The sequence below is a fragment of the Anopheles aquasalis genome, chromosome 3 (assembly GCF_943734665.1).
Source record: "Anopheles aquasalis chromosome 3, idAnoAquaMG_Q_19, whole genome shotgun sequence".
Taxonomy (NCBI): Eukaryota; Metazoa; Arthropoda; class Insecta; order Diptera; family Culicidae; genus Anopheles; species Anopheles aquasalis.
The window spans coordinates 37,320,735-37,340,192 of NC_064878.1; the positions used below are offsets into that span (position 1 = coordinate 37,320,735).

At 47.5% G+C, this 19,458-nt stretch overlaps 1 protein-coding gene across 2 annotated transcripts in view; it reads right to left on the reverse strand.

Annotated features, from left to right (window-relative positions):
* Positions 1-13,069, reverse strand: part of LOC126574189 (uncharacterized) — a 65,941-nt gene extending 52,872 nt beyond the window's left edge. For both annotated transcript variants that reach the window (XM_050234229.1, XM_050234228.1), the window contains exon 1: positions 12,439-13,069. The gene's annotated coding sequence lies outside the window, so the exon portion shown is untranslated. The remainder of the gene's footprint in view (positions 1-12,438) is intronic.
* Positions 13,070-19,458: the final 6,389 nt, after the last annotated feature.

Here is a 19,458-nt window from a genome sequence, read left to right on the forward strand (position 1 = left end):
CCCATGTAGCTTCCGCTCGAGCGAACTTTGGTCGAGATGAAATGCATCCATTTTCCATCAACTGGCGGCGCTGCTCGGTCCGCATGCATAGTTAATGATGCATCCGCAGTATCCATCGGAGCGGATGAGATTTTATGAGAAAAGGCTCGAAAGCAACAAAAAAAAAACAACAAAATTTTGCAACCCACCACTACTCCAGCACCGGATGGATAAGCAGGAAATGGGGAAAAAGCTCTTTTGCTATCCTTTACCTTCCGTGTGCACTCGGTGATCGGTGCGAGTGGCTGCGCGAACCGAATCCTGGACGTTAATAGGGTTTTGTGGGTGAAATTACTTTTCAATGCACATCATTCTGCTGGTTTAAAGTTTTAACAACCATCTTGGCGGGAGATTAAATGGACAGAACCTAACGCTCAGTTGCATAATGGAACACACCGAGCTTGCGAGGTCCAGGTGGACATTCGCGGCTTTACAGGACTGCGGCACAGTTACAATGCCCTTTTTCATCGCGACAACGCTGCACCGTGTTTGCATTCTGGACCTTGCTTACCACGGACCACAACAAATCCTTCCAGTAGCCAGGACAGACCAGGTAATACCACCTTGCGGTTGGTCAGGATGCTGGCTCAGATGCTTGGTTTTTACTTTCCCTGTATCAAACACGCCATGCAGCCTTTTACATTTTTTTTCCTCCTTCCAGAATTCCTCCAACTCCTCCTTTCGGAATTCCTTTTGACCACGGCCATCCTGTCGGCATTTTCCATGTTATGCCTCCCACTCACTCTATGCAGCGTTGCTGCATTGGTACGCTGCAACGTTCCTAAAGCTTCCTGGAATACCATTCACCAAGGGATGGAATGAGTTTCCTCGAATGTTCCAGGACATCGTACAGTCTTTCTTGGGGTCTCTGCGGGAATGATGTTCCTTTTGTGCCGGATCGTCAGCAGTTGCCACCGCATAAGGTTAGATGAACTATGAGAGTCCCTGCGCTCATGGGTCTGGGGCTTTATGTTGGGATCTTCGACTGGATGAAATCATCGCCAATTACCTTACCAAATTGTGCGCGATACGTGCCTCTCTTGCGGTAGTACCAGGTACCTAGACGCTAGTAGCTGCGAACTGTTCCCAGACCAAAACGTTCCTAGAAGGACCGTTTGGTTGTTCCCGGGGTGTTCGCAGATGAAAATGCATTATTCAGCACCGGCAGGAGGTAACACGATGTGGCTGTCTGGCGTCATTAGAACAGAGAGAGAGAGCGAGAGAGTGTGTGGGGCTTAAATGGAATTAAAGCCGAATACATATCAAACCCCGTTGGGACTCTTTCTTCTTGCCAGTCGCCACCAGCAGCAGCCGCCGCCGCCGCAGGACGCAAAAGTTTCCAAACAAAACGAACGAACGAACGAAGGCCCTTCGTTCGTTCTTTGCTCTCGCACGGATGGTCACTGGAGTGGATTAGTGAGCCCCAGGTTACGAAACGTCGGCCGGCCGGCCGGCCGGGCCCTTCCACGCTTGGCCTCTATCTTGGCGAGATCTTCAAAACTTCCGAAAATATCGGGGCAGCAGGCAGTCATCGCGGTTCTCGTATGTTTCCGGTACGATTGCAGGCATGCAGGATGAGGGTTGATGGGAGAACCGGGTGGGGTATTGTTAATTTATTCATCATCGGAATTTTCCATTCTCCCCGGTGGGTGGTAGCCGGTCTAAACGCCAGTTTTGTAGCCTCACCAGGACCGCCGTGTGCTAAGTAGCTGCGCGAAGAGTCGCATCCATCCATCGAAGCCCTATCGCGGGTGTGCTTTTTGGCGAGGCAGCATCTCTCTCGTTTTTGTTTTTGATATTTTGCTACCTCACAGTCCCGGGCACAGAGCTTTTGTATTCATAGAAAAGTTTTGTGATGGAGCTTTGTTCCTAGGCCGCACGAGGACCGGGGGGTGGGGCCACCATTTTCGCTTTTCAACCGAGCTCGGTGCGGCTCGAAAGGAAATTAGCACGGATCTTATAATACTGAAAACCAGCGAGAACGAGTGTCGGTGTTGCTCAAATTGGTTGACTAAACTTTGCGTGTGTGGGGGGCCAAGGGGGGGGGTGTTGGTGCCTGGTATGGTATTTTGTAAATTTAAATTATCCACACCGTGAAGGGCGGAAAAATTAGAGCGGGTAAATATTGATAAGCCGATGGGAATCGACTACCGGCCGAGATAGTGGACGATGAGGCACGAGTAGTCGGCCCATCGAGGCACTTCGCAAAGTTTCTGTTAACTGTTAATTGGTGCGCCAATGTCTGTTTGTTGAGGGAAACAGTTTTACTTCAATGAGCAGTGCTGTGCGTGTTAATAGGGACAGAATGGAAGGCATTTTGTGAAACCCGCTTTTCTGTCCCTGTTTCTGTCAGTCAGAATAGAATGGTTGAGTTGTTTGAGACGAAAGAAAGCACTCGTTCACATTTTTGCTTTTTTCGGATGCTTTTTCTCGATATTTTGATGTCAACTTAAAAGTGTTTTTGTTGAATTTTGTCACATTTTCTAATGTTCACTTCCAAGACTCAAAACGATGGATCGTTTTGAGGAATTCAATTTGTGATTTCCTCTATCACAACCAACGTTATGAAACGATTGATTATGACTGTTGTACAAGTATTAATGAAAATAATTTTAGATTATGAAGAAAAAATACGATTTGTTGCTGAACAAAATCATGCTTTTGGGATGTGGGTTGCCGCTGGATCGTATCATGTATAAAGTTTTGCTTAGATAGTTTCTTTTTGGCACAATATTCGTGAAACATTGATAATTTAAAGAGAATGTCGCAATAAATCTTATCAGAAAATGTAAGCTTTCCTTTAGCTTTAATTGTAATTTTGAAACATTATCTGTATTTTGAAATGTGGCTGTTTACAAATAAATTCAGCAACGAATGAAATCATTGAACTAGAAAAAGAATAGGACAAATAGTATTCAAATCATGTTTAAAAGCCTTTGGTATATGTGATTTAATTTAGCACGATTTTTCATCATAATCATAAGGGAATAAATAATGGAAACGGGTGACTGCAAGTATTAATCTAATGTTAATCTCATGTCTTTCACCCATAATCAAAGCAGGTAACTTTGATAACGCTTTTGCTGGCGATACCAGTGTGTTTTAAGATGAATTTCATAACTGCGTCGATTTATCAAGCAGCTATTGAGTATATTTTGAATATAGCACAAACTTTGTGTGTTTGTGTTTCGTTTACATGTTTAATTCAAACATTTTATTGATGAGAAGGAACGATTGCTATAAAACAGCAACTTATACAGCATAAACACCGATACTTCTTTTCCAAAAATTCGGAAGATGATGGAAGAACGTGTTAAAGATCATTTTATGAATGTTCCATCCAAAGGGAGCGTGCAAAGATATCTGAAGTGTTGATGGTGAACAAGCGTAAGCTATAACTGTCGATCATATCGCAGCTCTGCAGACCTCACAACGAAATGGACTTTGATCGTATCGTATTGTTAACGGCAAGGTGTACAAAAATGCAACCTCTTCACACTCCCTGTTCCGCGTGTGCTGTGCTTCCAACGCATTTTGCAGATATCAAATGTCCCCTTCAGAAAAGAGTGTGAACAGCACGATCACCAGCAAAAAAGAGAAAAAATAAGTACAACCTTACAAAAAAAACTGTTAATTTGAACACATTTTTTTAAACGCAATAACGCCACGCGACCCACCCAATGTTACCAATCTTACTTTGTCATCAATTCCCGGGCCTCAACCGTGATTCGTTCGACTAATTCGTGTACACAAGCGGTTCGACCGGGGCGATGAAACTTGAACCGCTCGTTTGCTGGATCCGCGAACGTGTGGTGGCCGCTTATCAAAACAGTAGGTCACCGAGCCAGCCGCCGGGCCCGAGGCCGCGGAACGAAATTTGTACCTAACGAACACGCGCCCGTTGCAGTTTTGCGCTGGCTTTGCTAATTTGTTTATTGTTCCTCTGGCCGCACGTTCTGCTGCTGCTGCCGCTGCTGCTGCTGCTGTCGTCTTTAATGGAGTGTCCGCGCTCGAGTGGTCGCGGGCGCCGGTGACACTGTGTAGCAATCAGTGAGCAAACACAAACACGTTGTTGTTGCTGGCCCCATGGTGGCCGCTCGCAGGGAGGTGGTTTTAGGTGTCAGCAATAACCGCTCGCCGATTGTGGGACGGCGTCATGAATCGGAGATTGGCGTTCGCACGAAGCGCGCTCGCACTCCCTGATCGATCGTTTGCTAACAAGCCTGGTGGTGGTGATGTGCGAAATGGCGGGAGGGACAGACATAAAGCATAATTCATTGCAAATACCTCGCCCTGGGTGTGGTACCATCCTCATCCAGCATCAACAGCACGGTTGTGATGCATGAAGGTGAAGGCGCCAACCGATTCGTCTCAGAACAGGCGTTGTCTCTCGCGATCCCGGCGACAGCTCATGCTTATCGGATGAAGGATCGGAGGTCACTTACTAAACGACAAGCAAGCAACCTAATGCGTTAATACTTCGCTAGCAGCACGCCCATCATTTTCCCATCACTTACTGTGCCTCGGAGGTGGCCACAAGGTCGCCATAAAATTTGTAAATTTACTTGAACTTTGACAAAAAGGAATCCGAGAAGTGAAAAACTGGTTGCAGCTGGAAAGGCAACACTGTATCACAGATTTGCATCTGGAGATAATAAGATACGAACGGCGTTATGTCTTCTTTACTGGATATCGAATTCACGAAATCGAAACACCCGTTCGGTCATCTTGTTCGCTCATCAATAATTTAATCTTCTTCATTTCAATTGCTAACCCAAAAAAAAACGATAATATTTGTTGAGTGATGTCCCTGGGCGCTCTCGCTCAGTTTGAACATTCGACGAAAAGTAAATCACCACAAACTGTCAATGACCAATGACCGTTTTTCGTGTGGAAAATTTTTCCACAAACGAATTCGCTGTCGCTCTCCGGGATTCGCGAAAAGCAATAACAAACGTCGCTCGGTCGGAATCGATGAATGGCGACCCATAGGCAATCGGACAGGGACAGCATAAATCATTCAGAAGCAATATTTGGCCACAAAGTACTTCGCTGGCCCCGCTTTTTTCCACTTGGTACACGTTTAACGATCGACGAAAACAGCGAGCCTCACACCGTCGATGGTTATGGACTGCACTCTCTCTTTCTCTCCTGGTGTGGCTACCAGCATGTGCGAAGCAAATATGGTTCACCAGGGACATATTTCACGAATGGTTTTACTACTCTACGCAAAAACACGGACACAGTTCGCGGTCCTCGCCCGTGGACCAGCACAAGCGGACGGGAAACTTTTTTATGAGCAACTTGCCGCGAGGAAAGAAAAGCAAAACGAGAAAAAGTCCTTCAGAGAGTCATCTTTCGTCGTGAGCGGAGCAGTGGATGCGATGCTGGCCCGGACGACCTACTGGTCCGCAAACTTTCGGCCTCGGCAACAACCGGCAGCGAAGTCCATTCTTGCCTGTGGAGGCCCTGTGCGTTTCTCTTGCTCCGCGCGCATAAAGCCAAAAGATGAGTAAGTTTAACATTCATGTCCTTGCCGTGCTTTGCGCGTGTCCTACGGGTTACCGGATGAACGTTACGATGTGCCAGACCAGACTTTAAAACAGCATATTTTGCGAGATTCGCTGGCCTCTGGCTGGCCGGGGGACACAACTGAGACCAAGCACAAGACGACCATGCATGAGTCGCTTGACACTCGGTGGTGTTGGGATGGTCCATAGAAAAAGGATTTTACTACATTTCGCCTTCGCTCGGGGCTCGTAAAGTTTAACATTTTGAATAGAAGACGCAACGGTTGTGATAACGGTTGACCTTCGGTTGATCGGTAGACGTGGCCGATTCCCTTTGGGGCTTGTCAAACCTGGATCAATTATCCAAGCTGCCCCATGTCCCTGTAGTAGCGAGGCAGGATTATTAAATCAATCAATACCATACCCGTCTTTGTCTCGTTAAATGGGAACTCCAAAGCGACACTGATGCGAACCGTAGAACGCCTGATCGCCCCATTGACATCCAGATCAATCACCATCATCGTCAGCGAATACAGAGAGTGGTAAGCAACGCGTGGCCAATACCAGATGATGACCGGCAAACGAACCGTGCAGCAGGTAGCATAAGATTGATTGCTTATCACTGTGAACACACTCGCAGAACAAGCGTCATGGCGGACGCGGTTTCGAAGACATTAGATCGTCTCCAGAACGCTCTCGCCGTGACGCACAAGGCAAATTGGCAATGGAGGAAGGCGCCGAAGGCCTGCGCAAAAGGTATCAGGTTGGGAGAGATATCCAACAAAATATTATTAGGTTGTTTCATATGTAATTGCGTTTTTTTCCATACAGATGGAAATGATAATTTTTTGAGCTACAAATTTACAAACCCTTAAAAAACAGTGTCCATAATTTCGTATAAAACTGTGTGTGGTATGGCTTTTACTATGCAGTCTAAAGCGCAAATTTTTGACACATATTTATTTTTTGACATTTTATGTTATTATTTTTAGAGAATAAAAACCGCCATTCCAGTATAAAAAATCTGTGTAGCAAGTATGATCCGGTATCATTAAAAGACAGTTTGTGTCAAAATTGATTGGGAAAATTCTGTTCGGGAGATTATTCGCTCAAAGAAGTCCAAGAGAAGGATGAGGTAGTTTTGAAGTCGCTTTCAAGGAACCAAAATATATGTTAAATTGATTTGAACCATCAACAACAAATGGTCAGGTTTTTTAAATCGCAAATATTTCATATTCCAGCAGGATATAGCTAGACCGATGTATTCGGTATTTGTGTCCTTGCCAAAAATGGAAAGCACTTGGCTGAAAACTTTAAATGAACTCAGCATGTAGTCCCTTTTGGCACTTTCAGACTGCCATTTGTCTGGATTTTTGTGGAACTCCTTGTATGGTAAAACATTTAAGGAAAATGACAATATTCAATCGAACATTGTTCAGATTTTTGAAAATAAAATCCAGAATATCTATGATCAGCCAATTTTGGTGATTCCTGACTCAAAACTTCTTCTTCAAAAGATCATAGAAGAAAATGAAATATTAACCTTTGATTTATCTTCATTCTAATTGTTTCAAAAACGGTATTTACTTTTGATGACAAGAACCGCAATTACTTATAAAACAACCTCATAATTCGAAACCAGACTCCAGGTTGTCCCTGCCCCTCAGAAGCCGGAACCGAAGCCCCGGAGCATAGTCTTGTGACCGCCTATGGTCCCCTATTTTTGGGGCCAAGTTCAACTACCTCTCTCTACTTCTTGCAGGCTCCCTGTTCTCTTTCTCTCCTTCTCTTGCCCACGAGTCGTGGTGGTCCCAAGGTAAGGTCGCTGCCCAGGTCGACCGCACCCGATATCAATCAAATTCGTTAGATTTTGATTGATACGCTGTACGCACCAGCATGGCAGGGTGGAGTGGAGTGACGGATACACAGGGAGCGCATACATAATGGGGGCGAAGGGGGACGAGGTGGACCACCCGCAGTATCTCTCGTGCCGGCCCGAGTTATGGCCCGAGACGGCGTGTTGGATTTATGTGTTCACAGTTGATGCTAGCGCCGAGTGCGGCCGAGTTATGCTAATTGGTGGAATAGTTTCTCGTGTGGGTTCTCTGCTGGTGTTACGCCACGCCAATGCCACGTGTTGCGGGTGACGCGTGAAGGTGACAGAAGGAGAGTGATGGGCCGCCGCCCGGTGCTGCCAGAGGCAAAGAAGCTTTCCTGAGCGAAATGCGCCACCCTCGATCGCTGCTTCCAGGGATGTTATCACCTTCCGGACATCTTTTGCTGAATGCCACCCTCGGCTATCCATTTGACGATTTTGCCAACGAGCAGCAACACCGGAGTGGTTGGCGTTGGCGGTGTCTTGTCTTTTTTTTTATGTCCGAGCGCGACGTCCAGCTTCCTTCTCGCACCATTTACCGTTTGGTCAATGAAACGCTGGGAAGCTACTGTGGCTGACGCTGACACTCCGACGGTGATGATGATGATGATGTATGCTAATAGCCAACCACCTCAGGTGACATCATGAGTACCACGGCAAGGGCGCTTGGATGGATGGATGGATGGATGGAAGGTGATGGATGATTTGTGATGAGGCGGAGATCGCGACGAAAGATGAACAAATGGGCTGCCCGACACCGCGTCAACCGGGCGCCTTGGTGTACAAGCACGTCCGACCCCCTTTTTTTTGTGCATCAACAACATGCAAACTGATAACCTGATGGCGATGGCCAACATGGAGCCACAGCCAAGAAGCCGCCTCCCGATTAGCTCGCCACTCGGGCTGTGTTTTCACAAAACATTACAATCACCTTCCCGGCCCGGGGTCTTGGAATTTCGCACACTTTCTGGCCACGAGGAGCGGTCCACGAGCGTCAAGTTTCGTTCCGCAACGATGGGCGTCACTCCGTTGAGCCTCCAAAGTAATGTCGCCACATTTTTGATGGTTCATTTTTGGTTTCGGCAGGGAATGAAAAGTCGCACCTTGTTGCTGATGTAACCAAACGGACTGGGAAGACTCCGACTGGACGATGGCCGGACACCGTTTGCATTTCTAATCCGTCATCCAATTCGCACCTGGACCTGCTCCTACTGGCGGTGCGCAAACAAGGCACTAGCTCCACCTCTTTCCCCCCCCCCCCCCCAGGGCAAACCTCCTTATCATCTAAAACTCTCGGAAACCAGTCGGGTGATCGATGTTTTCCCAAAGTGAGAATGGCACCGGCGAAAGCAACGGTGGCGTCCATTATCATCGAGTTTGCACGAAACGAGGAAGTTGTCTTCTCGTTTCCTCCACAATTCACTCGCCGCGTTTGCTTAACACCACCACCACCACGCTATCGCGGAACATCGGGCGCTCGACAAAGTTTGCGTTCGGCTAAACTCAGACTCAGAGGCAATATAAACATTTTTCATTGGCGTTACGTGTACACTTTCCTCCCGAACTGACACGCTTCATTCGATCGGTCGCTGACAGTCAGTCGGAAAGTTTTTAATAAGCTGGAATGCATGCAGCAACCAGGAAGCTGGGCCAGTGGATCGCGCGATCGAGAAGTTTTCGCGCGGTGGCGTGTCCTGCTTCGAGAGAATTCGGAACGGGGCGCCTACTGGTACCATCGGTCATCATCGGTATTGATATGCAAAACACCGTGCCAACGTCGCCTTCTGCCGCCACGGGTGCTTTATGTCATGTCTTCAAGTAGGCGCTGCGCTCTCGTGATCCGCGGATGTTTATGACAGCAACACGAACCGCAATCAAGCGACACGCTTTGAGCTTTAAAGCATAAATGATTGACCGGAATAAGCGGCGAGCGGCGCGAGTCTAATGAGAATGACGCCTACTCGAGGACGTGGGTCGAGGCCAGCATCTTAATTTTATTAGCCCCAGCGCCCAACCACCTGGTGGCAAGCAACCGAGAATAAATCTGGATGATAAATTCGGCGAAAAGACAATCCTTCTTCTTCAGTTGCTGCTGCTGCTGCTGCTGCTGACGCCAGTCGCTGACGCCCAAATCCTTTCCGGCGAAAAGTTGTAAACTTTTTACGATTTTCCTCGTGGCCACGATAGCGATCGATGGCCGCTTGAATGTAAAACTGTGGCGGGATTACACAAATTAAGTTTACCTTCCTGGAACTCCGGCGACCGACCGACCGACCGACCGACCGACCGACCGACCGACTGATTGACTGACTGACCGACCGATTGGCAAAACTTTGGTCAAACAGGGTCTACACTAGCACCGCCAACCTGAAGCAACGGGCGGTTTATGGGGGTTTGATCCCGAAGGAATCGAAATTAGTTTCGTTTTGTGCCTGGGAGCTGCGACGTTCGCTTCGCAAACACTAATGACCCCCAGAGAGAGAGAGAGAGACCCAGAGATCGGTGGAACGGTGGGGTGAAAAATTGCGCCAACACCACCACTATCACCACCAGCAGCCGGTATGAGGCTGTAAATCATCTGCTGCCGCGATCTGAACCGAAACAGAAGGAAAAAAAAACCGAACCAAACATAAAAACCAGGGTCCCGAGCTTGCTCTCATTGTGTTTTCATCGTGTTTTCGTGGTCCGCTAGCAGAGGAACCCGGTCGGTGTCTCGCATATTGCGAAAGGGGAATTGCGTGTGATGGGCATCTATGCGTATGCGTCTTCGCGTCAGCATGTGCTGTGTGGTGCAAAGCAAGCACCAACTCCGGTGGCTTCCGGACGATCCACCGACGGTCGCCGTGCGTCACCAGTACGGGCGTGTGTGGTGAACGGAACGCGTGAAGGAACGGAGGGGGTTGTAACTTTTTTAGATCAATATTTACCCTTTTGTGTAATCACATTTCCAACAGAGCGGTGTGCTCGAGTATGTGTATGTGTGCGTGTTGTGGTGCGGTCTCACCGTTTATCAGTCCGCAACCATCATTGCGGTTGTCTCAAACATGCCGTTGCCATCATCATCATCATCATCTCACCTGGTATCATCATTTACTGGGAGAGGACGGAACATGACCCTTAGCAATGGTCTTTTGCTATTAGAACACCAGCTGGACGGTGAGCAAGGCAGTGGCATCCGTAAGATGACCATTCTTAATATCCTCTCCCACCTTCTGGGACATGAGACTGCTGAGGGATGCGATAAACGGTTCTACAAACCTTTGCAGCTTCCCTCTGGGGAAAAGGGAAGAGACGACCATTTGGGAGTCTTCTGTGACACCCTTTTTTTCTGGCGGTCCACCGGTATTCACCCTTTTTTATCATGACACCAAACGGATAAACGCCCGCTCGTGCTTTGGTCGCATTCTTATCTTGATAATGTTCGGTTTATATGCCGCGCGTTATCCTCCAGCTTCCCTTTGGAGAGGGCCAACGATAAGTGTCGGGTTGGCTGTCAGAATCTGCAATCCAGTCCCCGGCTGTCAGAAGCTGATGCCATAGAAGTGCTCCTACGCGACACACGACAGACGACGATGATATCAAAAGATGATGATCGCTGCGAGGGTGCTTGGAGCGCACACGTGTATCCGTGAGGTGACGCACACTGTGTCAAGGTGTTTGCGCGAAAATCGTTTAACCATTCATGCACCCGAAAATAGCATTCCCTGGCACACAGTTCGCTCTCTTTGTAAGAAAAAAGGGCGGGGGGGAAGGACGGACCGCCACTGAAGAACTGACGAATGCGAATGCGTAGCAAAGGGATGGATCCACATCATTGAGTTAGCCTTCCGTTCCTTTCGACTGGTGGATCCTTTTCGTTCGGAGCCAAAACAAAAAAGAAGAAGGAAAGGAAAGATGATTTATGCTCGCGCCGGCTTTATGTGCCGGCGTTGATTAGATAAAAAGATGGCAAAATGACGGTGGCAGGGGGAATGGAGCAGGATGTTGACGATTTCTGGCACCGAAAAGGATTGGCTGTGGTGAAAGGTGGAAAGGGCACCGGGGATGCTTTCTCTCCTGTTCCTTTTTCGGTGATTTTGTTGATTGCTTTGCGTGGCCAACGACACCGACACTTTTCGTTCTCGTTGCCGGGGTGTTTTAGTCAACCTCCCCCGGGAGGGAAGCGCCATTACTGGAACACAGTAGGCCACCAATGTTTTATGTATTTTCGATGAGACTCCATGCAGAAACAAATACAGAGCAAGAGTTGCGTTTCATTACTTTCGAATTCGAACGCATCAAAATGATTTCCTCGTTCACTGCCGTCCTTTGAGAAGTGTTTGCCATTCTCGTGACCAAGGTACGCTCCTTAAAGCGACACAACCACCTGTGTCACCGCCTCCTATGTTTCACGAGTAGCTGTGAAAATGGCAACCGAAAAGGGCATGTAAATTGAGCGCACCCCGCATCAATCGCCACTGTTTGTTTCACGTAGCAAGTATCATTTGGCGCGAGTTTGGTGCCACATTTACCCACTCGCCGATCAGTAGAGTCGATGATTCACACCACCGAACCGAACTATTCGCACAACACCAGATTAGATAAGGTAAAATGGCGTGCTCACACGCCTACACAAACCACATCTCTGCCATCCAACGCATAATGAAGCTGGCTCTGGCTGCTCGGTGTAACCGGTCACCGAGCTGCCGGCTTCGGGTCTTCGGTTTCAAGTACCCTCGACGACAATTCGGAGGAACCGGCATATCGCTCCACTAAACCCGCAACCAAGTAACCTGGTTGGTTGTCGGTCGTCATCCTCGTCGTCATGAGGTGAGCTGCGCTTTTTTCATGCTCGGTTGAGCTCGAAAGCGAATTCAATTATTCAAATCGGCTTCGTTTTTCGTGGCCATTTTAACGCTATCAACGAATGGGAGGTCCGGAAAATAGCTTCTCACTCACAGCTCCAGCAGCGAGAGAGATAGTGGTACGCAAAAAAAATAAAAAACTGGTGGAACAAAATGATTGTCACTTTACCTGTCACGGACACTTGGCCACGCAGTGACCGAATCCCGTTCGTTGCTACAGCTGCTGGCTGAACTTTGTCGTCGTCGTCGATCTCGATTGATTTTGGGTTTTGTTTTGCTTTGAGCGATCTTCCTCATCCAATCCGATGGCGGTGTGTTTTTGTGTTTCCCCGGGGGTGTAAAGGGGTGTGTTTTGTGTGATTTGATAAGCAATTTACGTCACACGCATGCACACTGGGAGCGCTTATATTCCTGCGCGGTGTTATCGGCACCCGTCAGTCGGAAAGGACCTCCAGGGAAGAAGGACCTCTCCCCAAAAACCCGCACACACGAACACGCGCACACGTACAGCGTAGGGGATGAATCGTACACGATCGAGTGAACTCGCCGGTTTTTGGGGTCGTACAGGGGATCGAACACAAACACACACACCTACAAGCACACGCACCGATAGCAGGATGAAACCACCGTTGAAACAACTCCGCGAAAAGGAGGCGCACGGTCGCACAAACTCGCGCACGGAGCTTCACACTTCACTCGCAGCGTTTGGCACGGAACAAGCAACGCAGCGCACCGGTTGCGCTGTAGGGAGGACAGCTTTTGAGCTGTGAAAATATCGAACGCCGGGCGGGAACTGATTCAAGATTGTCGGGTAAATGGTCGTCGAGCCCGAACCGAACCACGTTCATTCGGGGCCACAGACAGAACCGTTGCCAGAGCCGCAGAGTTGCGATTGCTCATCGCAGCGAGCGGTGCTGAGGGCGAATGCTTGCTGCGTACAGTGTTTTCCGTAAAGTTATACTCACTTACAGATGCACGGATTCGTCGGTTTTTTTTTGTGTGGTGTTTGCGCTGGAGTTAGTAAATGGCCTAAGATTAACAAGAAGACTACACACTTATCTTCTTCACTTTGGACTTATTTCAATTTAAATTTGGTGCTAAATGACTGGCTCTTTGCAATTACAATATGCATTGATTGTTAGAACTGAGTTGAGCATCTCAGGCGTTGAGAGTAATTTCTTTCTAATGTCTTATCTCTTCATCGATGTGTCTTTTATTTATTCCTGTGTCTATTATTTATAGGGATCAACATTCTCTTAGGAAATTTATTATAAGCTATAGAATTTTTTGCGAATATATGAGAAACTTTATTTTAATTCTGTTAGATTCAGTCTTCCAGGTTTTAGAATCTCACATTCGTAATAAATGAAAGGAGATGTTTTAAACCGCTTTCCTAGGGTCTAGTCCCGTTGCAGTATCGTAGAAAGTCCACCAAATCAAGTCATGTTTGATGTGACTTTTAAAGTCTTTTATCAATTTTTTTATTGTGCAACTGCTATTTGAAAAAGGCCATAATTTTGTAGAAAATCATTCTCTTGTGCTTTTAGCTAAACAAAACTCGGTTTTTGACCGCTTGCCGTAACATTTCGGAGAACGCTGTAGTCGCGCGAATGAACTCACGCACGTTCGAAGGGGTGGCCGCATCCCCTCAACATCGCTTTTCCCGATAAATTGCTGCGTCCGGATGGTTGTGCCACGCTGCTTTACGTTGTCGTGGTCGTGGCCTGTGTTCATCCGAACTGGCGTGCAGCATCCGAAGAGAGAAAACAAGAGAGAGAGAGCGCGAGTCCGCACGAATCCTCGCGATTGTGGAGCAGCTCGAGTGCTCTCTGTTATGAATAGTTCGGTTCGGGCTCCAACCACCATCAACCCCCGGGGAGGAGGGGAGCCGATTGGTACCGGTTCCACCCCACCGGCTACGTACTTCCGATTCCGATCGGTTTAACCGATGCGATGCGCTTCCGTTCGTTCGCTCGGTGGGCTGACATTGAAAAGCTAAAGACGGGGTGGCCGTCTGCACCGGAGACGATGTGCATACTCAACTGGTTCTATTTATAGCACCGCACCGGATCGTACTCGTCTTTTGCAAACACCCTGGAACGGGTTTTCGATGAGTCATCGGTTGGTCGGTTGGGTGGCGGATTCTTCATGTCGCAACATGTTCAATCGATTGCTTCGATTTCGAAGAAGAAAGCGGAAACACCCGGGCACGGGCCTGATGAGCACGAACTGATTAACAACCTTCATTTCCAATGCCTTTCGAGCATCCTTTTCTTCATTTCTCATACCATTTCGAGACGGGTCACAATCATTTTGGTGGCCCTGAGAATGCCGAGGGCATCACATTCCAGGGAAACATCTGACTAGATCTGAACTAGTTAGCACTCCGAGCAGGCCAAGAACGGTTCGCAAATGGGGCGCGTTTTGGGGGCTGATGGTGTCCACGGAATGGTTCTCACTTCAAAGACGAACATCACTGGTTTGTGGTGTGATTCGTTATTAATATGCTTCAATTTAATCATGCTGCCAACGAGTGTAACATCATGCTGGCTCCATATTCCCACCAGAGAGGACGTACAACAAGGCGAATCTGGACATTCCAACATACACACCAACGGATGTGAAACGTAGTGACCTTTGGTGAAACACATTCCATCACCCATCACCCCTAGCAACTCAGCATCGTATAACATTCGAATAGCCCGCGAAGTGAAATGGAAATGGCGGCTATAAGAAACCAATTAGTCACATCCCAAAATATATATATTAACCATCGAAAACCATCTCATCGTTATTAGCTGGAAGGCAGGCAGATAGTTTCTCATATTTTGTCGGCCACGACATCCGCAGCAACACGTTTTTAGTGTGTCGAGTTGCGTTGAGTAAACATCTTAACGACTTTCGAGCGAATCCGGAATCGGGGTCATTTGCACCTCTATCAAAAGGCTCTCCTACGGAATAACAATCCGTCACCCCCGGTGAATCATCATGAGTGAGTCGTTAATGTTTCCAGCTCCGCCCCAGGAACGTGACCAACATCCCCCCCGGGGTGCACGTCATCCCTGTGTTCCTTCATCTGCGACTTCTGAGGAAATTGCTCGCTCGCGGTCCGATGATGCGTACCGTTGAATGCATCCGTAGGGAAGGATTTGTTTTTCCGATTCCACAACCAGTGTAACTTATGGTTTGATGACCTGTAATGCGGTGCACGCTCTGGCGCATCTTCAATCGTGCCGAAACACGGCACGGGTTCCTGTGGATTGCAAATTGTTTGTTTGTTTTGTAGAACACGCACGTACGCACGCACGAGTCTATCCAAAAGAGGCGCAAGAAGAACTCGGAGATATGTGCTGGTTAGCATAAACAGTGCCAGTTCTGTGCCCCGTGATATCGTTAACCGAAATCAAATCCAGTTACAATATCGCCGTTCGAAGAGATTCGAAACTAATTTCTGCCTCATGTTTGCGATATCGTCGACGACCTCGACGGTTGTGTTATCAGTAAAGTAAATAGATGTAAAAAATGCATGAAATTAGTGTTTGGTGGAGTCTGTCCACAAAGCAGGAAGTAATCTTTGCCGCCCTGGTCTCTGCACACAACTGTTGACTAATCGAGCATCGAATGTGTGCGTGCGAAATCAAACACAAACAGCGCGACTCGACGCCAACTCATTAGCACACAATCGAGGGAACTAAATTTATCACTCCAGTGAGCGTGTGCCCTACCAAGGACCACTCGAAGGACCCTTCGGGTGCGCGTCATCGTAGGATTGCGCCACGGAGTGACTGCAGTTCCGCGGCCAGTGGCGCTGCTGTTATGGCGGCATCCCTTTAGCGTTCCACGACTAATTGCACAATTACTCGAACCTGGCGTTGCGCCGGTGAGTGAGTTGTTTGTTGGTGATTGGCTTGTTTAATCGATTCAACACACTGTGAGCGGTGCGAGCAACTGCGTAGCATATTTGCATGAATGCTATCGGTTTCGCAGTTAGAATCAATCGATCGATCGATGCTCGTCAATGAAGGTGCCATGCATTGAGCACTTGCCAGGTTGCAAGGACATCCGGAAAGGAATCGGATGCCAAAAATGGAGTGTAAGCGCACTGTTCCTGAAACACATAAGTTCAATTAACATTTTTGCGAGCATTCAGGGCCATCTTTCACATTGGAGCATTAGAAACTATTGGCCTATTAATTTAAATAATTAATGAATTAATTTAAAATCGTATTAAAACACTCAATAGAACCATTAATGAAACATGTAGTGATTGGTGTTGAGAAAAGGGTTCCATACCACGGTATTGTGCAAAACTATGGAGCTCATAGTGCCCAAACCGGTATCAACTGCCAAGCAGTAGGTTCTACAGTGTATTTGGAGGCCCTGTGATAATTTAAATTAGCTCTTTTCGTATAGTCAAATACTAATTTATGATCTTTACTCTTATTACCTGTTCTAATTGAAGCGATTTGCCTCAAATTATTAGAATCGGTCAACAGAAGAGGTGTTCCGTTCCATCAGGACGACATAAAGCAATACCAAGGGTATGCATATGAAACCGACTTTTTCATTCTAAAGTCTGAGTGTTTTATTTTGCACATTAGGCATTCGTTAAACATAACCAGTATGCATTTTATCTCATTTAACACAATAACAAATATTTTTATTGCGAATAAAATGGAAATTTACGTTCCTAAAAACTTCGATTCGCGGACATCGTTGGTTTTCTGTTTCCAATTGAAATTTTTTTGGCCGAATCGCATCGGGAATCACTAAAGCTTACAGTGGGCATGCTATCTCTGAAACACAGTGCAAAGTGTGGTTTAAAAATTTTAAAAGTAGTGATATTGATGTGAGAACCAAAAACGAGCGAAATTGTTAAAAGTCTTCAAATTGCAGGCCTTATTGGCCAAAACGGTTACTAATGATTATGAGAAGCAACAATTAATCAATTTTGAACGAGACTTGTGACAAAAATCAACCAAAATATCAAAACCGACAAAATTGACCTTTTTTGCTCGATGAAAATGCACCGCCATCGCGCGGAATATCGGCCAAGAACACGGTAAAAACCACTATTGTTAACAATTACCACTTGCAGCTAACTCGCCAGACTTGACTCTATCAGAGGAACATTCATTTGCATCGCTGGGACAGGTAATGGCCGAGCAGCGGATGCTTTTTTACGAAAATTTGAAAAAATGGATGGGTTTTGAAAAAGTGGTACAGATTGGCTAGGCACCAAAAAATTTGCCTAAGATACAGTTAAAATGTGTAGCTAACGATTGCCATTACTTTGGAGAACAAGTTGTCCGGCTTCCAGCAATAGTATCTTTTTTATATTCGCCTCCCCCAATGCTCGATATCAAATAACGCCTTTCACATCCGAGCCCGCACATTGTTGTGTTTCCGTATTGCATTCCGCACTTTCTCCTCCCTCCTTGGCCGTGTTTTAATTGAATTGAATTTAAAAAAAGGCGAACAACCGAACAGCACCAACACCGTTAATCAGCGTCATCCAGGATCAGGTCAAATGGTTTTATCTGGACCATCTTCACCACGACCATCGTCCGGCCATCGTCCAGGATAAATCACCGACCAATAAATCATTATGAGTTATGGAGAACCAGCTGCTGGGCCAAAGTAAAGCGAACCCACTGCAAATCTGCCAAAGAATCAAAATTACCTTTCGCCAAAATCCGTCCATCCGACCGTCGGTGCGTCCGTCTTCCACTTTTCTGCACTGCTCCACCGTAAGACAGATGGATGGATGCGCTCTGCCCGTGCAACTTTCCGGTCGTTGTCGCTGCACTTCCTGTGAACTGGCCGAGATAATAATCCCACTCAACTCGTGGCCACCGAAAGGGCGCAACGGGCGGAAAAGCGAAACTAAATCCCGCGATCCGTGGCTAATGTCATGGAGCGAAGTCTTTGAGAGTAAGCAGTAAGTCGGTCCGATAGCGTTGAGTGTTTGCTGGTGGATCGTTCCACTTCCAGGGGAAATTTAAACTTTTGCAACCACCCTCGGTCGCAAGGGAGGGAATAATTATCTGGTTCTTATTTATCGCGCCCCTGGTCGTCGTCGGGAGTCGCTGATTGAACGCTGCATGCTGTTACTGTGTTGGCGGTGTTGAGGTTGCAGCGATGCAATCTTAAGTGCTGCATTGTTTAGCGGCCACAATCACCGCGAACCGCGACCGTAACGGAATCCCCTTGGATCGCTAGCGGAGAACCTTGGCCGTTCCATTCAAACCACCTCCTGATTGGTTTGATTAAAACCTGGACTCCCTCGAGGTCCACAGTTCCGAAGTCGTGGTCGCTTCTGTTTTGGGTATCGGTCTTTCGGTATCGATCAAAGGTCAGCCGGAAGGGGTTTTGGACTGGATCAGAGTCTGCTACATTCGATATGGTTGCGCCTCGTAACACTCGCTTTGCACGATCGATCGATCGGATATCCGATCGGCCGGGTAATTGATATCGTTAGCCACGAGCGCTGATAACCTTTTGCGGTGCGGTTTTGTAGCAGTTTACACCACTGGGATCGATTGCTCTGGCTTCGTTTCTCGTTAAATTTGATTTCGTTAGAAGATAACCAATGGCGGAGATCGATGTGTAGCAACAAGTTCCAGGGATCACATCATCCGTGAGCATATTTACATAAAGCAATCACGAGGCGCAGCCGTTTTATGATCTCATAAACTTTATAATTTTGCACCAAAGACACGCAATCGCGTATGGCGCTAGATCGGACGCTATCCTGACCGATCCGCGATGATGTGGGCATTGTTTTCAAAGATTTATGTTTTGTCAGTTGCTCAGCTCTGCTCCGCTCTGGCATGCATATTCGCAGACCACTGGCCACGTTGGCTATCGAACGCAAGAGTCCGATGCCGAAAACAGCACCTCATAGCCGATTCGTAACAATCGATCATAAAAATGGAATTCAACCGACCGACCGACCGACCGACCGACCGACCGGGACTGGCCTGGACCCATTGGCCTCCAATCCTGGAACTGAGGTGGGGGCAGGGGGTGTGAAAACACTTGTCGCTGCCGCTAACGGCCACAATCGCGTGCCACCGGCCGATGCTTGATTAGGTTTCGTTTCGCCTCATCAGCGCGGTTTTGGAACCTTGAACCTGCCGTTCCGGGCACGATTTCGGGGCCGGCTTCGGAAAGATCTTCGGTCTCC